Here is a 14199-nt window from a genome sequence, read left to right as displayed (position 1 = left end):
AATGACAGGCGGCTTGTTTACATCAGCCGCCTGCCTTTCTCCCTTCACGGAGGACGATTGCGAGTGACCGGTAGACATCGGGTCCGCCGGTCACACGCACTGACTTCCCAGGGAACGAGCCGGGGCGGGCGCGCGTTCGGACGCTATTCGCTCACAAGGAAGTGACAGGCTAGTGACGTATATATACGTCACTTTGCCTGGCCGGGGCTGACCGCCGCCGTGTATAGTCGTGTGGCGGTCGGCAACCGGTTAAAGGCTGTGAAGTTGTCATTGAATACAATACAACATAATTTTTAAAAAGATACATCTGTAGCACTACTCCCATGAGAGCTGCTAAAAACGGGTTCCCCTGGGTTACCCATATCACCGATCTGTGAAATCTTAGTATTTGAAGCGTTTGGCTTAGTCAGCAAACAGTCCAGGGGGTTTGGTTTATTTTGTTGTTTTATTTAGAACTTGGGTTGGGAGAAGGGATGAGTGGGATACTCCAACTTGATGAACTATGGACAACTTTAGGACTTCTAGCTATGTTGAGTGCAGCAAGGCCCCTGCTTCCCCTTGCCAATGAAGTGAAGTATTTGATAGGGGAACTATGTAGTGAATTACTCTTCAGGGCCCCACTTGGCACCCCCTTTACTTTTAATCTTCAGGGTTCTACTTGGCACCCCCTTTACTCTTACTAACTGTGTGAGCTGACCTTCTATCCTCTGACTTCACTGGAGTGGTCCCCCTTCCTTGGCAGACCCCTTGGCAAGCCCCCTGGTACTCACGGACACTGTTTTTCCCCTTTAACTCTGCCCTCAGCTCCACCGTCAGCTTTCCGGGACCCTCAAGGCTCAGCTCCACACCTGGTTCACTAGGCCGACTGCTTCCCTCTGATTGCAGGAGGAGAGACAGCCATCACCCTCCTCCTGGGACTCTGCTTCCCGCCAAAGATGCCCTGTCACATGTGTCCTTGGCTTTTATGATCAATCCCAGGATGCACTGCTGTTGTGCCCTCCCACTGGGACTGTCACAAAAGCCTTTGTGTCACTGGCTGGGATTCCTCCACTGTCCAACAGGCTCCCCTATTGGATACAGTGGGGACACAATTGCAAAGCATGCTGGGCGCATTAGGATAGGAGTCCCATGGCAGAGGGATAAAAGCAGAGACCCAAAAGTATTACCCCACATGGGTAATGGACACCACAGGGGGCCAAACCCTAGGAGGGAAGGCCTGATTGACCGGCACTGGACCGAGCTTGTGTCCTACAGTGGTCCACCAGGACACATAGATCAGGAAAACGAGCAGAAACCACTCTTGTTATCGTCTCCTATTGGTGGCAAGCCATAGAGAAAAAAGGGAGAAGAAAGTCCTCCGTCTAGATCCCGAGCGTCCAGGGAGCCGCGTACCTTTCCTTTTCAATCTGAAGCCGTTGTAATTTTCTGAAAATGCAATATGGCCACCTGGAGCTGTTCTGTACACAGAATGTATACTGACCACACCCCCAGAAACATCATTTCCTGCTTGTGTGATTGGCTCACCAATTTTCCCAGAAGTCTGCACTAAGATACAAGTCAGATTTCTGGCATCCCCTGCAACAAAATTGTCATTTCTGGTGAGATACTCCCAATAGGAACACGTCTAAAGGGATGCAGGCCCAGCAGCTTTCCTCATTAGAGCTCTGCAGCTGCCACAGCTGATAGATAATTATGAAACCACTCCCATTTGACCCACTCAGCACAGAGGAACAAACAATGATTTCTTCAAAAGATAGGAATCTACAACAAAGCTTGTTAAAGTCTTTGCAATGTACAGAGATCACCCAGAGGGGAATGTTTTTTCTCAACAAAAACGGAGTTAAGCTTTAAAGCTGAAATTAATCTGCTTATATTTTGCTTTTCCCGGATCGAGGCGAGAGATGACCAGGGAGTAGGTTAGCAGCTTTGTGGTGTCATTGGTTAGGTAGAGGCCTTATCTTGGAGATATTGCGGAGGTTATTTTATTTGATGTCATTTTATTCTATTTTACTTTTTTTTGTAACAGAACCACGACCCACACTGTGTTTGTGGCCTTCCGTCAGTATACGGCTTCCTCCAGTCTTGAACATAGGTATCAGATATTCTAGCCGCCCCCCATACTATACAAAACTAGACGGATCTTAGCTTGTAGAGAACTGGAACCTTTATTGAACAACTCACACCGAATATATACAGGATGGACATCCCCCCTGATCAGATTATCCCACCATGTCAGGTGCCTGATTATATTATCATATGCAGATGAAATAGTGTACAGAAATATAATTAACCTGAACTAATTATCTAAAGAACAACCAACACAAACCGTATTCTACTTTTCCACCCGCGGGTGAGAGGTCATGTGACTGGGGAAGAGGGCGGAGGGGACCCGGAATTACTTTGCACTGTATGGAACATCAATGTCCATCATTTGGGGTCTATGAAGTTCGTAAAGATATACTGTCCTCTATGAATGTTCCGTGGTTTGGTTGCTGACTTGGAGTGGACCCTTCACTGGTGATCGTTTTCATACCTCATGCTTGGTGGACCTTCCTTAACAGGGGGTCTAAAAATCTGGTAAGGAGATTACCTTATTCTATGCACGTGGTGAACATCAGGATTGTGTCTGCACGGTGTTGAAATTTATTTGCATTTATCTCTGCACCTCAGCATCATAATCAGACGGACTTCATGGACTGTGTTCTTTTAATCCTTTAGTTCATAATGTGGCGCTGTACTTGAACACAATTTTACTTTTCCACCAGTAACTAATAGCTGACAATGATTCAATCAACCTGAGCCAATTAACTAGCAGACTCCCGTCCTCGAGCTCCTGAAATACAATACACATTATCATAAGTGTAAACACTGAACCCACAGTAGATAACAGGTGAGTAAATCAGCATATTCAACGATGTGTGGAAGACAGGTGGATGAGCTGATGATATTAGCATCTGCTATGAGTCTTACTGTCTTGGGGAGACATGGACTTGAATCCAAAGTAACATTACTCCAAGGGCCCCACATGTAGTGTCTGTCTTTCATCCCCAGTGATGGTGAGTACCGTCACAATTTTGTTTTATGTAGTTTTATTATAAGTCATTTGCTCATTGTGTCTTTTCTTTATCTTATGTAGCGGTTTGACTGGAGTGGACTGTATGATGCAATGGTGTGCACATGGCAGGTGGCCTTTAAAATATATAGATAGTGTATAGAAAGAAAATCATAGAGTTGGGGGGGAAAACAATTTTCTGTTGAAGGAAGATAAAAGGCCCCTTCACTTTTCCAAGACTTCTCTAAGGCAAAGAGCGGCCAGATATACAGTGTGGGTGGGCCTGGGATCTTATCTGCCATTTACATGTGACACATACTTATTCTACTGTCACTCTTCCATCTTGTATTATGCTAATCTGGCGAGCTGCATACCTAAGAAAAAAAACGATTCCAGCTTTGGCGAAAGATAAAGCGTCTTCTCTTTTCCAGCGCCAAGGGCAGGTCATGCGAAAACAATGCAATCCATACAAATATTATTCTATGCAGACGGGTAAATCTGAAGGATAATGGAAATGATGTAGAGTACATTACTGTTTCAATACATTTTTATTCAACACGCAATGTAAAGTACATTTACAAACGCGTGACGGTTTTTAACTCTCACAGAGTTATACATCTGAACAAACAGTATATGAGTGATTTACAAGTAATGAAACAATAGAAAGTTGTATCCAATTAGTTGGTCGCTGACCCTTTGAAGCATTCAAATACAAACATCCTTACTAAGTGGGATAATGGAGGAGGGGGAGTACACCCTAGGGCTTTATGGAGGAGGGGGAGTACACCCTAGGGCAGGGGTCTTCAAACTATGGCCCTCCAGTTGTTCAGGAACTACAATTCCCATCATGCCTAGTCATGGCTGTGAATGTCAGAGTTTTACAATGCCTCATGGGATGTGAAGTTCCGCAACATCTGGAGGGCCGTAGTTTGAGGATCCCTGCCCTAGGGGTTTATGACAGGTACAGAGCTGCTGTTAGAAATCACGGGACCCCATGCAGCCTTCCTGACGGGGCCCATCGGCCGAAAGTGACTGCGAACATAAATGTATCAGTCCCTTTGCTCTGCAGCCTCCGCTGCACAGATGATTGAATAAGAAGTGTTTCGAGGCTTCTTGCTCATTCACAAACTGAAGCATAGTAAACCTAGTTTATGCTTCAGCACTGAATGGACACTGGAGTGATTGATACTGATCACTCACTATGTTCTTCCAGGAAAGGAAGGGGTCAGTAAATGACTCCCCCTGTGTGCCGGTGGGAAAGGAGGGAAGCCGGCAGAGCTGACGGGGGAAAGGGCCACACAAGGGGGCCCGGACAGCAGATGGAAGGGGTGCATGTGCTAGAATCAAACTCCCTGCAGTGCAGTCGGAGGAAGGGGGAGGAGGAGAAGCTGGCAGTACTACAGTGGGAGACTGAAGCGAATTGGTGTCTGCAATAGGACAGTACAGCTAGCCCCCCTGGTCAGCAGGTGCCTGGGCCCCACTTTTGAACTGATGGGGCCCGGGCCCAGTACAGGAGGGCTGGCTGTACTGCCTGTATTGCCTGTATTGTAACTGTATTGTCTTCCCTCAAATTGTAAAGTGCTGTGCAAACTGTTGGCGCTATATAAATCCTGTATAATAATAATACTGCCTTATCAGCGGCCCTGGACAGGTTAATAGGGCATAAGGGCGTACCCCCTCCTAAATTAGTGGCTACACTCATTGCTAAGACAACAAGTCATTAAAGTCTTGTCAGGAAGAACCAATTTTAAGAAGGTACCGGCAGTAAAACCAAAACACATTGGCTTCCTGTTAGGACCTGGATCTGAACATGCGATCTCTGCAGTCTGGTGATGTCTCTTCTTGCTGAGCCACCTAGGATGCTGGACAGCTCCCCGGACAATTCCTCAAATAATCTTGCTTTGAACCTGGTTTCTCTTGAACATTGAACCCTTTGCTTCTCACAGTTGTGGGGCAGTTGCCGAGCAGCCCCATTCACTAGAATCATGTTCATTAGATGGTAGTGCCATAAGTGAGGGAGTATAATTCCTGCTTCAGCCGTGAAGCAGATCATCGTGTCCGCGGCATGTGTACGCCCCCAGCCACTGCTTCTGCCGTTTTGGGTTGGGGTGGTCCGTGGATTTTGACGCCCTCCAACCGTTAAGCCTCGTACACACCGTGAATTTTCGGCCAACGTCCGATCGGCCGATTTTCGGCTTGTTAGTATGATGCTTTCGACAACCGACTCCGACTTTTCGGCCAAACAAAATCTGGTGTGCATGCTATAAAATTTTTGTTGGCCATCAACAGAACGGACGATTTTCCGTCAGTCAGTACAGATTTCGACAGACAAAAATCAGATGAGCAAGACTGGGCATGCTCAGAGAAGAAAAAACACACGGAAAGTAAACCAGCACATGACATCACTTCTGAAGTTGGTTTTTGTTGGCCGAGAAAATTCATGTGCAGTCTAGAGCACATTCCAACCAACACAACAACACTGGACAAAAGACGGCCGATCGGTCGGCAGATAATCGTTGCGTGTGTACGAGGCTTAAGTATGAATGAGTCCCAACTGAATAAACGGGGATGGGAAATCACTCTTTCACCGGCCTGCATAATGTAAGCTTGAGCTTGGGATCTCTGCAAACAAGCTTTTTTTTTTTTTCTAGTCAAGCAATTCAGATTAGCCTGGTAAGCACACAAAAAGGATTTTGGAGCTCCAAATACATTTGAAATATTTTATGTGTAAATGAAAAAATATCTTTAGGTTCCCACACATTTTTGAATAGAAAAGGGTAGGAAACTACTTGCTGGTTCCAAATTGCTCTAATTAGAGCTAAAACAGGGCTGAAGAAACTCCCTAAACCCCCAAGTGACAGCGCTGAGCCAATCATCAAGCTTTGGTGTTGTCATGCACACATGTTCGCCATACCACATGCTCCCCATACCATTAGTGCCAGATATTGTCTAGGTTCCTAATGACTGAATCACGTAATGGAGCCATGTGTAAGCTCAAGTTGGAGCTTACACTGGGCTGAAGAAACTCTCCCTACCTCCAAGTGTCAGTGCTGGGCCAATCACCAAGCTTTGGCGCTGTCATGTACAAGGGAGGGCAGTGAGTCCCATGCTCCTCAAGCCATAAGCATTGTATACTTTCTAGGTTCCTACTGGATGAACCGAGCGATGGGAAGGCAAATATGTACTGCTGGGTGAAGGATAAAGCAACACTGTTCCTATACCCTTCGAGAGGAAGCCATCTGTATGCTTCAAGTTATACACCACATAATATCCCTGAACTCAGTGAACTTCAAGGTTAGAATATACCCTTAGCTTTTGAAAGTGCTAGGCCATTGTTGGTGCTAATGACATGGGCAAAAGAGTGTCATGGGATACGACTGCAAGCAGGTCAGTATTTCACGGCGTGTTTACCAGCATCCGGCAACAGAAAAAGATAAATATTGAATTTTCCATTAATGAGGAAATGCAAGCTACTTTGTGTTCCATGTCAAACTGTCCATCTCTTAAACATGCTAAACAGTCCTTGTGAATTTAAACAGAAATCCATATAATTAAAACAAATCCTGTGTCTAGAACTGTTTTCTTCAGAAAGTCCTCTTCTCCAATAGATGATGCTCCTCTTCTGGGTTCGGCCCACTTAGTCGAATGTCATAGACCTACTTCCCAGGGGTGCTTTATCTCACTAGCCTGGACTTAGTTTGCCGCATAAAATGCTGCTAACATGCATTTGCATAAATTAAGTTCTATACAGTCCCACCTACCACTGCCCCCAAAATTAAAAGATGGACGACCTGTGGCATCACTGATTCGGTAAGAAGACACTTGGAATTGAGGTCTTTTTTGGGGAGATAATAAAAAAAATACATTGGAAGGCCTAGGAGGCCACAAAAGAGCTTTGGCTTTAAATTGCCTTCAAACAGTTCCATGAGAATCCTGGGAGCCCCGAAACCTTAGGTGTGCTAATCCATAGTGAAATATTGAGATGCCCTACCTTAATAGACTTGTCCCTGTGATGGGTGGTCCCAATGGCCAATAGGAAGAAGTTTAAAAGTGCATGGAGGCACTTATGAGTTAAGGAACCAACAGGTGTAATTCAAAGACATACGATACGCATTGATGACAATGTTTGCTATAGAGATCAGATACGGTATGTATATTACATAAGAACAGCGATTATTACAGTACAGGTAGGAAACTACTTTAAACCTACTATCGAGAAAGTGGTATACATGTACTGACAGTTGGAGACAAGTCAATGGAAGAGTATATGCACCCAGGCTTCAGAAAAATGGGAATGAACCTCCCCAAGAATGACTTTCCTTGACCTCCCCAAGGATTGCTTTCCATGACCTTCCCAAGGATTGCAATAATTAATTTTCGTAAACTCCTTAAGAATAGCTTTCCATGAACTCCCACAAGAATTGCTTCCCATGACCTCCCCAAGGAGGACTTTCCTTGACTCCCTCAAGGATTGTGTTTCATGGTCTCCGTAATGATTTCTTTCTGTAACCTCCCGAATGATGATTTCATAACCTCCTTTAGGATCGATTTCCATGACCTTCCTCAAGGATTGCTTTTCATGACCACCCAAATGATTGCTTTCTTTTGACACCCTGAAGAGTGATTTCCATGGCCACTCCAAGGATTGCTTTCTATGACCTCCCCAAGTATTGTTTCCCATGACCTTTCTAAACCCTGCTTTCCATGATGTCACCACAATTGTTTTCCATGAACTCTCCAAGCATTGCTTTCCAAGAACCCCTTAAGACATGCTATCTATGAACTCCCTAAGGATCGCTATTGATCTCCTCCCCAAGGATCGCTATCCATTTCCTCCCCAAGGATCGCTATCCATTTCCTCCCCAAGGATCGCTATCCATTTCCTCCCCAAGGATCGCTATCCATTTCCTCCCCAAGGATCGCTATCCATTTCCTCCCCAAGGATCGCTATCCATTTCCTCCCCAAGGATCTCTGTCCATTTCCTCCCCAAGGATCTCTGTCCATTTCCTCCCCAAGGATCTCTGTCCATTTCCTCCCCAAGGATCTCTGTCCATTATCTCCCCAAGGATCTCTGTCCATTATCTCCCCAAGGATCTCTGTCCATTATCTCCCCAAGGATCTCTGTCCATTTCCTCCCCAAGGATCTCTGTCCATTATCTCCCCAAGGATTGCTAGCCATTAACTCCCCAAGAACTAATTTTTACTATCTTGCCAAGAACTGCTTTCCATTTCCTCCTCAAGGATTGATTTCCATCACCTCCTCAAGCTTTGCTTTCCACTATTTCATTAAGCATTGATTTCATAGGCTCTCTGAGAATTGCTTTCCTCAAAGATTTCTATTCATGATATTCAAAAGAGTTTATTTTCATTCATCTTTTTTGTTTTTTTTTTTTAAAGCCTTGCTCTATATATTTTAATTACTTTTAGGGGCTTCCTTTTTTTCGCCACTCTTGTTTTTACATATATTTTGCATTACAGGTCACGGTGCAAAAGTCTATATTACATTTTTACTTCCACCTATTTAAACTATTCAACCAGCATACAGCAATGCACATTATTAAGTTATCCAAAAAAAACAAACAGTCCAATGGGACTTCAAATGTAGCATTTTGGAGCCTTAGTTTTAACCACTTCTGGCCAAAAGATTTTACCCCTTAATGACCAGGCCATTCGTACCCAAATAAAATTGAAGTCTTTTTTTTCCCCCACAAAATAGAGCTTTCTTTTGGTGGTATTTGATCACCTGTGCGATTTTTACTTTTTGCGCTATGAACAAAAAAGGAGCAACAATTCTGAAAAAAAAAAACACATTTTCACTTTCTGCTATATAATATTACCAATAAAAAAAAATTTTAAAATCACATTTTTTTCATCATTTTAGGCCAATTTTGTATTCCGCTACATATTTTTGGTAAAAAAAAATCCCAATTTGATTGGTTTTCACAAAAGTTTTCACATCTGCAAACTAGGGGAAAGATTTATGTATTTTTATTTATTTTCATTTTTTACTAGTAATGGCAGATCAGCGATTTTTAGCGGGACTGCGACATTGCGGCGGACAAATCGGACCCCTAACTGACATTTTTGACACTGTTTGGGGGACCAGTGACATTACTACAGTAATCAGTGCTAAAAATATGAACCGTTACTGTACGAATGACACTGGCAGGAAAGGGGTTAACCCAGGGGCGATCAAAGGGTTCAATGTATGCCTAGGTGGTGCTTTCTAACTGTGGGGGGGGGGGATGGGCTTATGGAATCTTCACAGGGACCTGTGCTCCTATATAGAAGGAACAGAGGAGCCCTGTACTCATTCCTGAGAGAACAATGGTCTGCTGTGTTTACAACAGCAGACCGCCGTTTTCTCTTCACGGGGAGCGAATGGGCGCGTGCACACCCCCTGGATCGCTCCCGCAACCCGTTGTACAGATACAGAGATTTGCATGAGCCTGCTGCCGTATATAGGCGGCGGCTGGTCGGCAAGTGGTTAAATCGCAAATCTAAATATTTTGTTTTATCACAGAAAAAAGTAGCCACAGAAGTGCTCTATATTGTTTCCTTAAAAAAAAAAAAAAAAATTGGACATATCAATTGCAAATTACAAACCCGATTCCAAAAAAGTTGGGACGCTGTACAAATTGTGAATAAAAACAGAATGCAATGATGTCGAAGTTTCAAATTTCAATATTTTATTCAGAATACAACATAGATGACATATCAAATGTTTAAACTGAGGAAATGTATCATTTTAAGGGAAAAATAAGTTGATTTTAAATTTCATGGCATCAACACATCTCAAAAAAGTTGGGACAAGGCCATGTTTACCACTGTGTGGCATCCCCTCTTCTTTTTATAACAGTCTGCAAACGTCTGGGGACTGAGGAGACAAGTTGCCCAAGTTTAGGAATAGGAATGTTGTCCCATTCTTGTCTAATACAGGCTTCTAGTGGCTCAACTGTCTTAGGTCTTCTTTGTCGCATCTTCCTCTTTATGATGCGCCAAATGTTTTCTATGGGTGAAAGATCTGGACTGCAGGCTGGCCATTTCAGTACCCAGATCCTTCTTCTACGCAGCCATGATGTTGTAATTGATGCAGTATGTGGTCTGGCATTGTCATGTTGGAAAATGCAAGGTCTTCCCTGAAAGAGACGACGTCTGGATGGGAGGTTATGTTGTTCTAGAACTTGGATATACCTTTCAGCATTGATGGTGCCTTTCCAGATGTGTAAGCTGCCCATGCCACACGCACTCATGCAACCCCATACAATCAGAGATGCAGGCTTCTGAACTGAGCGCTGATAACTTGGGTTGTCCTTGTCCTCTTTAGTCCGGATGACATGGCGTCCCAGTTTTCCAAAAAGAACTTCAAATTTTGATTCGTCTGACCACAGAACAGTTTCCCACTTTGCCACAGTCCATTTTAAATGAGCCTTGGCCCAGAGAAAACGCCTGCGCTTCTGGATCATGTTTAGATATGGCTTCATTTTTGGCCTATAGAGTTTTAGCCGGCAACGGTGAATGGCACGGTGGATTGTGTTCACAGACAATGTTTTCTGGAAGTATTCCTGAGCCCATGTTGTGATTTCCATTACAGTAGCATTCCTGAATGTGATGCAGTGCCGTCTAAGGGCCCGAAGATCACCGCCATCCAGTATGGTTTTCCAGCCTTGACCCTTACGCACAGAGATTGTTCCAGATTCTCTGAATCTTTGGATAATATTATGTACTGTAGATGATGATAACTTCAAACTCTTTGCAATTTTTCTCTGAGAAACTCCTTTCTGATATTTCTCCACTATTTTTCGCCGCAGCATTGGGGGAATTGGTGATCCTCTGCCCATCTTGACTTCTGAGAGACACTGCCACTCTGAGAGGCTCTTTTTATACCCAATCATGTTGCCAATTGACCTAATAAGTTGCACATTGGTCCTCCAGCTGTTCCTTATATGTACATTTAACTTTTCCGGCCTCTTATTGCTACCTGTCCCAACTTTTTTTGGAATGTGTAACTCTCATGAAATCCAAAATGAGCCAATATTTGGCATGACATTTCAAAATGTCTCACTTTCAACATTTGATATGTTATCTATATTATATTGTGAATAAAATATAAGATTATGCAATTTGTAAATGAGTCCATTCCTTTTTTACTCACAATTTGTACAGTGTCCCAACTTTTTTGGATTTGGGTTTGTACATACAAAAGTTTCCACTGAATTAATTTGTTTTAATAAACATCATTAATGACTTTCAGTATTTCAGCCTTGTTGTCGGAAAGGTTGTTTTGCAGAAAACCCCCTTCCTCGGGATAAATGTATTTTGGTGGATATCTCGATTTGCTTCTTAATACATCTGGATAGAATATATATCAATATCACATTAACATTAATATTTTGTCAAGAATGCAGAACAAAAGTTTTAGTCTACTTTATCACAGAGTATTATTTATTCATATATTTTAAAATTGGATATAAATAATAGACTGAATCTTTAATTCCACTCTGGGGGCAGGGGTTGGCAACTCATAGATGTTACATTGGGCCCCTTTGGGCTATTTTTTTTTTCATTTTTTTGGATGGTATCAGGTTGGTGAGAAGTTCTGGGAAAAGTTATCCTTCCACTCAGATTAAGATTTAGTTATTGGACATTATTAAATTATTTAATGTTGTCATTTCTACCATTTTAACCCTTTGAAATAACAATTAGACTTTTATATAAAAGTGTGTCATCACATTTGTTTTTTTCCTATTGATATCCTTTTATTTCTCTCTAATAATGTTGCTTGTAAGTCAGTCTTCTGGATGTGAAACCATTTCCATAAATCTGAATAATAATAATGATAATAATAATAGTCTAGAGACAGTTTTAGAGGGGGAGGACATTCCTTCTGCGTGCCTGTCTTCTATCATAGAAATTGCTCTTCTCATTCTCAGAAGTGCTCAAAGAAACCCATTTCATCAGTATTGCTTCCAACAATTTGTGTAGCCCAAAAATAATGTGGTTCTTACCTTGTTCACCAATCCTGACACCCTAATTTTCCCAAAAACTGCTTCAGCAAGCCCTACACCGTAGACTAGGGATTGACAGATTATCGGCAAGGCCGATATGCACTTTCCCCGATATCTCGGTATCAGCCCTGGAACTGGCCGATATTGTTGAAATTTTTGTGACGTCATTCTGCCTTCTTAGGCTGCCTCCCTCGCCTTGGACAGCCTCCTCTGGAGTCGGGACTAGTCTCGCAGGAGTGTATCACAGCCATACACCCACCCACAGCAGCCCGGTGCCAGCCAGCCACCCACACCCACAGGCTCTGTACCAGCGAGCCAGCCAGCCACCCACAGGCCCTGTACCTGCCACCCACAGGCACTGTACCAGCCAACCACCCCCAGGTCCTGTACCACCCACCCACCACAGGTTGCCAGTCAGCCACCCACCCACCACAGGGTGCCAGCCAGCCACCCACCCACCACAGGGTGCCAGCCAGCCACCCACCCACCACAGGGTGCAAGCCAGCCACCCACCCACCACAGGGTGCCAGCCAGCCACCCACCCACCACAGGGTGAAAGCCAGCCACCCACCCACCACAGGGTGCCAGCCAGCCACCCACCACAGGGTGCCACTAAGCCAGCCATTAAGCATTAAACAAAAATTAACATGTTCAGTACCAGATTTGTGTCATAAATTGTCTTTATTTTTCAAAACTTTAAATGTACAAAATATCGGCCGATACCGATATGTTGTGACCAAAATATCAGTATCGGCCCTAAAAAACCATATGGGTCTATCCCTACCGTAGACTCAACCATACGTTCACCAGTATAGGGCAAATTGGTCATCTCATCTACAGCGGCTTGAGAGATTGGTCTTGCAACACCTGAGATCAGCCATAGCATTCTTACCACTGATCGGTAAAGTGAATAACATTGATTATCTTGCTACAATGGCATCTGATGGGATATATTAGGCAGCAAATGAACATGTTGCCCCTGAAGTTGATGGGTTGAAAGCAGAAAAAATTTGGCAAGCGTAAGGATTATAGTGACTTTGACAGGGGCCAAATTGTAATGGCTGGACGACTGGATAAGAGCAACTCCAAAACTGCAACTCTTGTGGGATTCTCCTGGTCTGCAATGGTCAGGACCTACCAAAAGTGGTCCAAGAAAGGAAAATTGGCAACAGGGTGATAGGTGGCCAATGCTCATTGATGCACGTGGGGAGCAAAGGTTGGTTTGTGTAGTCCGATCCAAAAGAAGAGCTTTTGTAACCCAAATAGCTGAAAAAGTTGGTTCCTATAGAAAGGTGTTAGAACACACTGAGCATCCCAGTTTGTTGTGTATGGGGCTGTGTAGCCGCAGACTGGTCAGGGTGCCCATGCTGACCCGTGTTCATAGCCAAAAACACCTACAATGGACAAGTGAACATCAGACCTGGACCATGTTCAGGTGCCCATTGTAGGTGCTTTTGGAGGGTTACATGCCTGAAGTTCCTCTTTACAGGATAAGTACATTTAATGAAATAAAATAAAAATTACTCTATATATATATATATATATATATATATATATATATATATATATATATAATATAAAAATTTTTTTTTTTTTTTTTTTTTTTTTTTAGCCTTGAAAGCTTTATACCAGAGATTAGCAGATTGCTGGTGCCATGCAGGACTCCAGCAGACTGTCAATGTAAGCTCTCTGCTCATACATCACATGGGCAGACCATTTTAAGCAGACAGGAAGACTCCATGAACTACTGTAGCTCCCAACAGCGCCATGGTGGTTCATTGAGAACTACAAGATGAAAGAAACAAAGGATGTTGGTTCTTGTAGTTCATTCATTCACAGAACTTCACGGCAGAGCTGTTTTCAAAAAGTGACATCTAATACAGAGAACTTCTCCCCATACTGCCAGGGAGAGAGGACAGCGGGTGGTGGCTGCAGCAGTGGAAATTTCATTCATTTTAATTTTCATTTAAGTTGCCAATCAGAGTTGAAGCTATCAAAAAAAAAAAAAAAAACATATTTTAGGAACCTATCAATATTATTAAAGTGCAGCTCTGCACTTAAAGCGTAACTCCACTTTTGTTGAGAAAAAAACATTCCCCTCTGGGTGATCTCTGTACATTGCAGGGATTTTAACAAAC

The 14199-nt window shown here is 43.4% G+C and overlaps 1 protein-coding gene across 2 annotated transcripts in view; it reads left to right on the top strand.

Moving 5' to 3' along the window:
* The window catches only part of VIPR1 (vasoactive intestinal peptide receptor 1), a 498950-nt gene that overhangs the window by 191800 nt on the left and 292951 nt on the right, over positions 1-14199 (top strand). The window lies entirely within an intron of this gene.

Source organism: Pelophylax lessonae (assembly GCF_965119305.1).
Source record: "Pelophylax lessonae genome assembly, chromosome: 5".
NCBI lineage: Eukaryota > Metazoa > Chordata > Amphibia > Anura > Ranidae > Pelophylax > Pelophylax lessonae.
Note: the sequence above shows the minus strand (reverse complement) of the source record. Positions and strands in the feature narration are given on the sequence as shown.